The sequence below is a fragment of the Panthera pardus genome, unplaced genomic scaffold (assembly GCF_024362965.1).
Source record: "Panthera pardus isolate Hobbes unplaced genomic scaffold, ASM2436296v1 HiC_scaffold_26, whole genome shotgun sequence".
Taxonomy (NCBI): Eukaryota; Metazoa; Chordata; class Mammalia; order Carnivora; family Felidae; genus Panthera; species Panthera pardus.
In genome coordinates, this window is record NW_026526832.1 from 28,609,605 (window position 1) to 28,620,385 (window position 10,781).

Genomic DNA, 10,781 nt, shown 5'->3' on the forward strand with positions numbered 1-10,781 from the left:
CACAGCTAATATGTACAAAGGTTTAAAGGTCACAGTGTTCCCCAGTAAGCCAAGATCAGTGACAATTCACCTGTTGTCAATGGGAAGGGATGGTTTGGGTCATACCACTGCGCTCCAAGCCACCAGTTCTACATGGCTCCCATCACACCTCTCCCGGGGTTCTCCACAACGTGCTGGTTTGGGGCAGCTGTTTTGGCCCTAAGAAACTTCAAAGCTGAATCTCGGGACTTGGGGACTCCACAGCCTAGGCACTGATATGTCACGGAGTAAAGGAAATGATAGCTTCAGGAGGGGGTAACAATACATGAATGAAGCATCGGGGAATGGAGACTTCAATCAATCTCTGATCTTTCAAAGACTAGATCTAGGATAGCTTAGGAGGTATGTGCAACTATCACCTCAAAGTACAGATTTGCATAGAGGGGACAAGGGAATCCTTTATCAAGCGGGTCTGGAGACACTGGCTGGTGAACATAGCACACATCCCAGTGCCAGAATATTGTCTCCTTTGGGTTCCTGAGCTTGGCCTGCTTTTCCTGCAGAAGCCAACGTTGATACATTCCTCTCAACAAGTCCTGGTCTGGGACTTTGATCGGTTAATGAAGTTTTTAAACTCACTTCGCGATCTACAAAGGATGATTGCCACGCGGTAGTGGGAGAGACAGACATCCGATCGTCCTCATTCTTTCACCCCCAGCTCAACCTAATACCGTCATTGGCATCTACACTGAGTAATTCATCCGAAGATGTCGGATAGTGTCTATAAAGCCACCATTGCTGCTATATCCTTGTAGAAGAGGTATTTTATCCTTAGTCCAATGTCAGTGCTTCTGGCACCAGGTGTTTCTTCCTCTAAATTCCCTGTGCGTGCTGGAGCAGATGATTATCCACGCATGCAGAAATGTTTACCGAGTCCCATCCATTTTGTCCTGGATCCTTCCAGCTCTGACATTTGATAACATGCATGTTATATTAGACTATAGTGAGGGCACTGAATGAACAAGTTCACAAAACAAAGACAGAGTTTTACTTTTCTAACCATTTTTATTTTCAGGGTCTCATTTGTAAACTACAGGGCATACCATGTTTGTTTAACTTCATCTATCTGAATGACATTTACTTCATTAAATTAAGAAATTTTAATTAACTAATGAAGATTTCATTGTCTACTCTTTTTATGTTCATATTAGGGTAGGTCATTTTGATGACAACTTTTATAGCTATAATTAAATATTTCTCATAGATTTAGTTAAATTTGCAAATAATAAGGCATATTTCATCTTTATTTTATTATTCATGACATATCCAATTTAGCCTTGTGGCAGTCACCCAGCTTTCTGTGTCTTCTCTTATTTCTTTTCACAAGTCTCTTCCTTAGTTAAGAAAAAAGCATAAGGTACCGATATATCAGGGTTGTAATATCCATGCAATTCAGAAATAGACCCATGAACAAAGGAAGTGTTTCCTTCTCTGCTGTGATAGGTGGAGTAAGCCAACCCCAAGTGACCAGCACACATATTTATCTCATAGCTTAATCAGCATAAATCTGGACAGTGACAGCTTGGCACGTGTTCTCTGGGTTCTATGTCATTCAGAAACGCCCTTTTGTGACACTCCTAGAAGAGAGTCGTTCTGCTGATACCTGCACACCCCAGGGCTGGGGAGCTTATACCTCTAAAGAAACACTGGTCAATTAACCATTTAACATTGATTTTTAATATATTCTTTATCTTCAGCTAAAGTATAGGATTATAGTTCTTTTAATGGCACTTTTGATTAACCAACTACTACAAATGCTCAGAAGCCTTAAGTGAAGCAACGTTATGAACATCAGAGTCTGGAAGACAGAACAAGTAGAGCCCATTGATTTTTCTTTCCACGCTGATGTGGATAGTCTCTTCTCAGAGAAACTGGTACCTCTGTTCCTATCTTACTGGTTTCTAGACCTTCAAATAGGACACTTTGTATGGACTTAACTTTAAAAAACATAAAGACAAGAATCCTAAATTCTCAAAGCTTGAGGGATGGCCTAGTGAAAGTTGCTCATCGTTTAGGCAGGAAGGCAAATTCACCAAGGGGAAGCCACTTGCCCAAGAACTGAGCCATATTTTTTTTTTTACCAAAATCCCAGTCGCAATACTATTGCATCTTATCAAAGTGCTATTACTGTGGTTATGAGCCAGTTGGATCTAGAAAGGAAGCACCACAGCCCCAGACACAGGCCAAAGATGCTGAGGTCATAGGTCATACTTACACATGGGAGTCAGTCTGTTGTTGGGACCTTGAGTTTCCCTAAGCATCTGTGGGACATTTGTCAGACTCCACAGATCTGAAGACCCTGCTCTGTGGCCATGCTTTCACTCTTGATCTAAAAGCCTGCTTCTCTCTTTCAGCTACCCCACTCCATTGTCATGACCGCCCCACACCTAGGCATCCCTCCACCTCCAACAAAAGCCCTTCCCTTCCAACGAATGGCTTCTGACTCCTCCAGCCCACCCTTCTGAACACCACAGTTGTGGCTATTTATGCTGCTTGTTTTCCCACTGTTCCCAGGTGGCTGCCTTCCTAAGAGATTGTTTCTGACTCACTTTTCACATGGATCTATATGGTTTTCTCCCCAGCAAAGTTGGTCTTTTGGAGGGTAGAGAGGAGGCTGGAAATCCTCTGCATTTCCTCACTCTACAAACTGCACCTCTCCAGCAGGTTCATAGTTCCCAAGTAAGCTAAGAGCCACCGCTAGATGTAGGAGTTAGCACATGATCTGGAATATTTAGTAATATCAAATGAATTTGGCCCACTCTATTGTTATATTCTACCTTCTTTGGTCTAACATCTATCAAATCAGCTTCCACTCATGTGCCCTGCTTTCTACTTATATATTAGCAGAAATTTAAATCCTTTTTGGTTTAAACTATTTCCACCCGGGCTTTGGTAGGTATTTTTATTGCCGGAGCCGGTACAGATGTGACCTTGGCTATGGATCCAGGGGCAACAGACGTGGTTGTGGTAGATTTTTGAAGAAAATAATCAGCCTCTATTAAGGCAGGGGACAGGAATAACCTACCCCAGGTAAATTTATGAGAAGGTTTTCAGGTAAAGGAAGGCTAGTCTCCAAGAAGTCAATTTCAGTGGCAAATGGACTCGGAGCAACTTGGAGGCTCAAGATCGTCAGTATCATCTGCATCCAACCAGTTGTTCTCATGCCAGATTTTCGTATCTTCGTAATTCCCAATAAATGCCCTGACTTTCACGGGATAACCTTGACAAGACTTTGAATGCAACTGCCATTTTAATTCAGCAACCTGCCCAATACATTTTTTTGTTGATTTTCCTAATAGTAGCCCTGTGGTTATAAGAAAAAACGGCATATTTTAGGGTCTTTCTGATCCTTAACATATGACTTGAGTCGATAGTTAAAGGACTAGAGTTTGTCTTTTTTTTTTTCTGTAATTGCTCGCTTGTACTCAGAAGAGTCCTCCCACACCACAGCTCCCGTGGCCATCATTACTACCAAATGGTCATGTGCAGGAGCCACTTGGGCTCCCAAGGCATGTCTTCAGTTGGCACCTCACCACATTCAACCACAGGTGACAGCTTGACTAACCAGCAGGCCACTGCATGCCATGGACCACTAGCTTCTCATTTCCCATTAGGAAACAAAAACAAAAAACCCAGCACTACATTCAAGTTTAAAGACACAACCAAACCAATCCTTAAATCTCATCTTTGTGGGTCTATCTCCTGAGACTACTTGCCACAACAGTTCTCCATCAGCCAGGGCACGATCAGGAGACAGAATGCATACAGTTATTTGAACAGAGAAAATGTAACATAAATAATGACTAACCAGGACAATAGCCACAGTTCATCTTATAAAGGAGTGATGAGTCACCTAAGAATTCCCTAAGGTTGATGGAGGGCATCTGTGGGAGAAATAAACTGGGAAGGCAGAGGGCTTTCTCCTAGGATGGGACTCTCCTCATTGGAGAAGGTGTAGGTTGTACTCTGTGGACAGCGGAGAAGCTCAGTGGCTTGTCCCAGGTCAAAGCTGATGCCCAGACACCAGGACGAGGGTGGTGGACAGGAAACTACAGCTGAAATACCCCTCCCAGGTATAAGGAGGCTGAGACAGATGGGCAGGGGCCCACAGCTGGAATTGGTAAGAAAGAAAGGCTCCTCCGTGGTGCTTGCGGGCCAAAGATGGGAGGCAAGAAACCACAGGCATGACTGACAAGCTGGAAACCTACCGTGATGCAGGCAAAGCTGGGAGCTGGCCGCTGGAGAGCCTGTGAGCCCTTAGAGGTGGCACTGAAAGTCAAAGGGAAATTGTCCATAGGGTGGCCACCACAACTTGATAGGGGGAGCCCCACTAGATGCCCCTAAATGTGACCCTGGCAGCAGAACGGTAGGAGGAGGAAGCAGCCCACCAGAGTGAAGTCCCTTCTTCTTGACCTGTCCCTTCTGCGCCCTCTACTGGAAAAGCTAAACATTGCATGAGCTGACAAAGGGAAAATATTTCCAGGGTCCTTCATCATCACAGAGCAAGCAGCAAAAGGTGAATTTGGAGTTAACAGGCAATAAATTGATATTTGGCACAATAGCATCAATTAGTATGACAATAGTTAACATTTTACATGGTCTTTACATTTTGTCAAGTCACCTTTATGTTTATAACCTTATTTCACCCCTCCCATTATTAACTTCATTCAAAGGATGAAGAAATTGTGGTTCAAAGATGTTGACCGACCCGGAGCCCCACAGCTAACAAACAGTAGCGTTGGAGTTCAAATGAGATTTTTGGATGCCACGTGAATTCTTCCTACCAAACCCACAGCCTTCCACTGGGGGAGCTGGAAAGAGGGGAGAATTCATTGATCATTTCAGTAAACCAATTTTGACTGAACATCCACTATATGCCAGGCACTGAATCAGGTAATCGGTACACGGAGTAGATTAAAGAGATATGGTCTATGCTTTCATGGAGTTTACAGTCTGGAGCGGGGTAAGCTAACTTTATCTTAAAAGATAAATACAAGTAATAATATTTTAGGCTTTGCAGGGCAAAGAAGCAAAATCAAGGATATTATATTGGTGCTTCTATAGCCATTTACAATGTAAAAATCATTTCTACTCAGGCTGTACAGGCTGCAATAGTTTATTGCAGTGATAGATAGTTTGTTGAGCTCCGGTCTCGATAAAGAGATAGGTAAAAAACGAAATAAGTGCAGTGTCAGAAAGGCACAAAGGAAAAGGAATGGTTCTATGAGAGAGAAAAACAAGGAGATGTAGGGAGAGATTAAGACAGAGGATCAGGGAGGTTATATCTGAGGAAGGACACTGGGACCTCGGCCTGAAGGGTGGGTTGTTAGCTGGGCAGAGTGGAGGGCAGAGCATTCTGGGCCAAGGCAACAGCCCCCGGGGGAAGGGAGAGCCTGGTGCATCCAAGAAGTCAGAACAAAATACACACACACACACACACACGCACACACACACAGCAGTGGAGCTGGAACACAGACAGCAAACGGGACAGGAACATGGATATGATAGAGGAAGTTAGAGCATCAGACCTTCAGGCACTTATGAAGAGGGGAGCCAGGAGGCAGTCATGCCTGGGAACAATCAGAAGTCAAAGGGAAGGAGGAAGAGGGAGGAGAGCAGACACAAAGGCAGAGCGCGATTCAGCAACCACGGGGACCTCACAACCTCACAGCCTTACCCAGGAAATGCTGTTACGTGCATGTCAGTCTTCAGGGAAGGCCCGCCTCTGGAGCCCCCAGCACTCGCCAGCACACATTCCTTCCGGGTCTGTACTTTGTTGCGTTCGCGGAGAGTCCAAATCACCTTTCCATTCCATCATTTCATCTGTTGCTCCAGGCCTGACAACAAGGGCAAGAAAGCAGCCTGGCCTTCTCCCCAGTTGGAGATGGAAGCTGGACAGTTCGGGCCCTGGCAAAGGACACAGGACAAAGGGTCAAGACTCAGAAGACCTGGGCTTCTGTCCCGGCTGAGCATGGACTTCACATTTCACCCTTGAATCGGGGTTCTGATTTAAGGGGTCACAGAGACCCGCTCACGTCAAGGTCAAGAGCACAGACTCTCATATCAGAATCTGCTCCTGGTTCAAATCAAGCATCTACTGTCCTCCAACGACCTGACTGTGGTCGTGTCACTGAACTTATCTGAGCCTCACGCAGCTCTCTTATTTCAGGATTGGGACCATCCTGGAATCTACCTGGTAGGATTGCTGTGAGTAGCAGGTGGGTGTGTGAAGGGTTGGGACGGCGCACAGGACAGAAAAAGCACTCAGGAAGTAATTGCTCTATTGGCTGTTTCTCCATTGGATCTTTCCATCACTGTCTGACATAGGCAGGGCACAAACAGTCATCACCCCATTTCATAGACAATGGACTTGAGACACAAGAAAGTTGAGTCTCTTGCCCAGGGTCTTGTGGTAGAGCTGGTCCTCAAACTCACATGTGCTGAGCTCCAGAGCTCAGTGTAGTTACCTTGGGCGAGTCATTGCAGCCTTGTGGGCCTCAGTTTACCCAATAGTAAGATAACAGGGGTGGAGGGAGGTCAACCATCTCTAGGTTTTCTTCCTGATGTGACCCTTCACATACGTACCATCCAATCTGGGGATTTTGCCGATTTGGAAAAAGCAGGTTCTGCCTGTGCACTCTTCCCAGTGTTCCCCCCGGGGGTGCTCGGGCAGGGTCGTTCCTGGCCTTCTAAGCTCCAGGGCTTTCCCAGGCCCCCCGTCAGCCGCCAGCCCCCTGCTCCGTGCTCCACAAGCTCCCTTGTCACATAAAATTCTCCTTCTGACACTGTTTCCCTTTAGAAAGAAAGTAAATCATAACTTTTCACTTAAGCGTTTCTGCTTCTAGTCAGACCTGCTTTAGCCTGAAGTTGAAAAACAGTATATTTGGTTGGATCACATTTCAATTCAGTCTAATAGATATTTGCTTAAGGGGGAAAAAGGTTGAAGAAAAAAGGGAAATGTCAAAACGGAATAATAAAATGGTCTATAAACAGAAGCAGGTTTTCTGCGATATGTTACCCCGATAAACCCGATAATGGTTCCCAAATGCACTGTCCTGGTTTGATGCCAGCCTGGGCGGCGGGGGGTTCTGGGTTATTTTTAATTTTACTGTAGCCAAACCACGACCTCATCCCGAAGGAATTCTCTCCCACCAAAGAGCTGTATCGAGTTATTTGTCGGCTGAAATTCATTTGAATGTGGACTCATCGGAAACATGTGTGGCCACAGAAGCAGCCAAGAGGGAAATCTGGGGAAAAATAGGATTTCCAAGGAAACCCTTCCCTTTGTTTTAATGAAACAAGCTGGTCCTTGCGGGGCCTAGGGGCTTTGGTAGTGTCGGCCCCGAGCCTGCTGCATTCCGTGACCTGACCGCTCCGTGCCCTCGGCCGCCAGAGCAGACCCCCACCGTACGGTAAATGCAGCCCTCACCCATCACCCTCACCCACTTCGCTTCAGAGTGTGGGAGTTTTGGCCAATGCCCACACAACTTAAAGACAGAGCATAATAATGGCCATGAATGATGTTAAGGATACCCCCCCTTTAGCAAACATGTGCTATGGGCATTGTGCTAAGACCGTAGTTTCTCATCCTCACAACAAAAATATGAGGAATGATTGGTCCCCATTTCACTGGCAGAAAGACTGGGGCTTGGAGAGTTTGACTCCCTAATAGCACCTGGTTATTTAGTGGCGTAATCAAATTTCAAGTCCAAGCCTGTTGTATCTCAAGCATTGGTCTAGCCACAATGCTTCTCTGAGAGATTTGGAGATGAAAAGTGACTTCAGACTGGGAGATCAGGCAAGGCTTCATGTAGGAGGTGGCATTGGAGTAAGCGGGAAGCATGGGTAGCATTTAAATAGGGGGAGATACGTGTCAGACAGAATGTAAGTCAGGGAGAAGGGGCGCCATCAGGAAAATGGAATGGAATCCCAGAAGGAGCAAAAAAAAAAAAACTGGCTGGGCGACTCCCAAAGGAAAACGGTGGGAAACTGGATGGGAAATGTCTCGTGAGTCAGCATCTTGGGAAGCACCTGGTTTTCAGATGATTGACAGGCTTGACCTGAAAGGAGATGGAAAGCCATTGACAGGTTTTCAAAAGTAAACCTGTCAATGATCTGTCATCTGGGAAGGGGTGGCCCGGGGAAACTCGGGAGGGAGGTCATGCAAGACAGCCAATGGGGTAGAGCTCATGAGATGGGAAAGGAGGAGCAGAAGAATAATCTAGAAGATTTAGGATGTTATATGGGGTGTGGGAGGGTGGGAAGGAGGAAACAATCTAGGATGAATCCCATGTCTCTGGTAAGAGTGATGGGGGCAGGGGGTGGGGGGTGAATGGGATCATTCACAGAAATAGGTGTGAGTTTTTGGGTAAAATGAGAGAATCTTGCTTTGGAATACGTTCAGTTTAAATTACGTTGTTTGTCTCCCCGGCTCCCACATGAAAGGACACAATCACGTTCCCCTCTGTTTCTCCCAGGCTCCTCGCACAAGCCTCAGCATGTAGAATGTACTCAGGGAAAAACACTGAACTGACAGATTGGTACAATCACCCCACGTTCCCCACAGCCTAACAGATTTCACCCACCAGCAGAGACGGGTTTTGGTCACACTCGGGATCCAGATTATACATGCAGGAGAAGCAGCACGTCCGCAGCTCACACAAGTTTCTAAATCCAGAAAGAACCAGAGGAGCGGCTATCTGAGATTGTTACATGGTCACTTCTGGGGTGGGAAGAGATGTGCCATTAACTCAGGACCCTGCCTTTTACCACGCCCAATATAGAGATGGACCCATCTGCCAACAAGCCATCATGGCCAAGATCTCAAAGAACCAGGACGAAAAGCCTCCTCAGAGTAGACGGGAGATACAATCAGTGGCTTTGGTTTTCAATCAAGCTCTTTCCTGTGCAAAGCAACATTGTAGGAAATTGATTATTCTATTGCCTTCTCAGAAATGGAAACTCTGATGTTGAAGAGAATGGTTTCCTGTAAGACAAAAGAACAAAGGTTCATGGGTCTGGGAGGATCATAATTTTTTCTAGTGTCTTCTAAACAATCGTGATAAATAGTGTGTGTATCACAGAAGGCTTATAAAACAGAGGATAATGCACTCCATGATGTCCCAGGTGGACAGAGGCTTCTCAGTCCACGTGATTGTCCTGCCTGTGCCCACAGACAGCTGGGGTATATGTTGTTCCTGTGATTTGGCTCCTCCTTTCCAAACTAGGGCCATTTTTACCCAGACAACCCTATGCAAGAACAAGGGCTTACAGGGACAAATCTGTTTTGGGAAGGTGTCTGTACTTAGGAGTCTTAACTTCCCAGAAGGGATTCTCCGGGGCTGGGGGTGGGGTGGTTGTCTGTTTTGAGAAGACATAATTAGGAGCCACTTAACACGGTGTTTTCAAACATTAACCAGGCATAACAAAGCAGTACAATAAATCTCGAGATACCCATCACTCAACTTCAACAGGCACCAACATTGCTTCATCTGTAACTGCCACCCACTTTTATTTTGTATGTTTCTGCCCAACCTGTGATTTGATCATGCCAAGCAGCGTGTTATGAAGAATCACAGCAGAATCACAGGCGCTCGGCTGCTGCTGGAATAGGAGAGCTTGACAGAAAATGGCATGTGTATCTTCACCCTCCAGGGCTTGCGCAGGACCTGGTGTGTAGTGGGCTCTCCGAGAGTGGCCTGGTGACGTGTGGTTTTGGCCTAGATGTGTGATTTCGGAAACATCCTTTGATCTCTCCAGCCCCAGATTTCTCATCTGCAAAGGAGGAACAAGAAAAATCTGCCGACAGAGTGATGATGAGCATGAAATCGGGTGAGGTAGGCTGAGCCCACAGTCAACTCAGTAGGGCTTCCCCTTCTGCCGACCTAGTCCCTCCTCAGTTACGGGATCCCCAACCTTCCTAAGTCATGGGAATTAAGATGGGTAGGTAGAAAGGAAAAGGAAAAGAAAGGCGGGGTAAAGGTAAATGAGGAATAAGGAAAAAGGACGCAAGAGAAAGGAAAAACATAAAGCCATGTGGAATGAATAGGAGGGGAGCAAGAAGGGAGAGGGAGCCCTCCCAAGCATCCTGACACCAGCCTCATGACATAGCCACTTATGGCAGAATTGTGCATGTCAGGAAATGTCTTCTGTGTCCCCAGCTGACAAAAAAAGGCAAAGGGCTGGGCACTATTTGCCTCCGGGCAACGTCCGTTTTCTCCATCATCCCCCACCCCCCAGCCATCCAGGGTCCTTCTGTCCGCTCCTCATGGTCCCTTCAGGACTTGCTCCCTGTAGAGTGCCTGGAGAAGGCACCACCCTGGCGTGTGAAAGTCAGTGAGCTCTGAAGTGTCCAGGGAGGAGGGCGTGTGTTCCCTTCCATCTGGTCTGTATGAGTCCCGGACTCAGACGATGAGAACACGGGGGGATAGGAACTGTGGCAGAGCTTACTCAGGCGAGGGGTGGCCGTGGACAGTTAAAAGTGGCTCACGTACTCGCAGTCAGAGAAGACTTCTCCAGGAGGGTGGAGCAAGCGTCTGTGTCTTAAGTGAGTAAATGTTTACGCAGTAAAGAGAGGGGGAGGAGCTACTTTCAAAAGAGGCAAAACTCCTATATTTGGTTGGTCCATAGTTTAACCTATACTTTCAAACATGGGGAAGAATTTTTATTACATTACATTACATGCTCACATCCCCCATTTGCAGAGAAGATGGCAGTGCCCCTACACCACGGACCTCATATTC

The 10,781-nt window shown here is 46.3% G+C and overlaps 1 long non-coding RNA gene across 1 annotated transcript; it reads right to left on the minus strand.

Moving 5' to 3' along the window:
* Nucleotides 1-3,270: 3,270 nt before the first annotated feature.
* Nucleotides 3,271-7,490, minus strand: LOC109268277 (uncharacterized). The gene is made up of 2 exons (XR_002080555.2): nucleotides 5,717-7,490; nucleotides 3,271-4,850 (listed from the first exon to the last, which is right to left on the minus strand). It is a non-coding gene; the product is annotated as an uncharacterized LOC109268277 (long non-coding RNA).
* Between the last annotated feature and the right edge of the window lie 3,291 nt (nucleotides 7,491-10,781).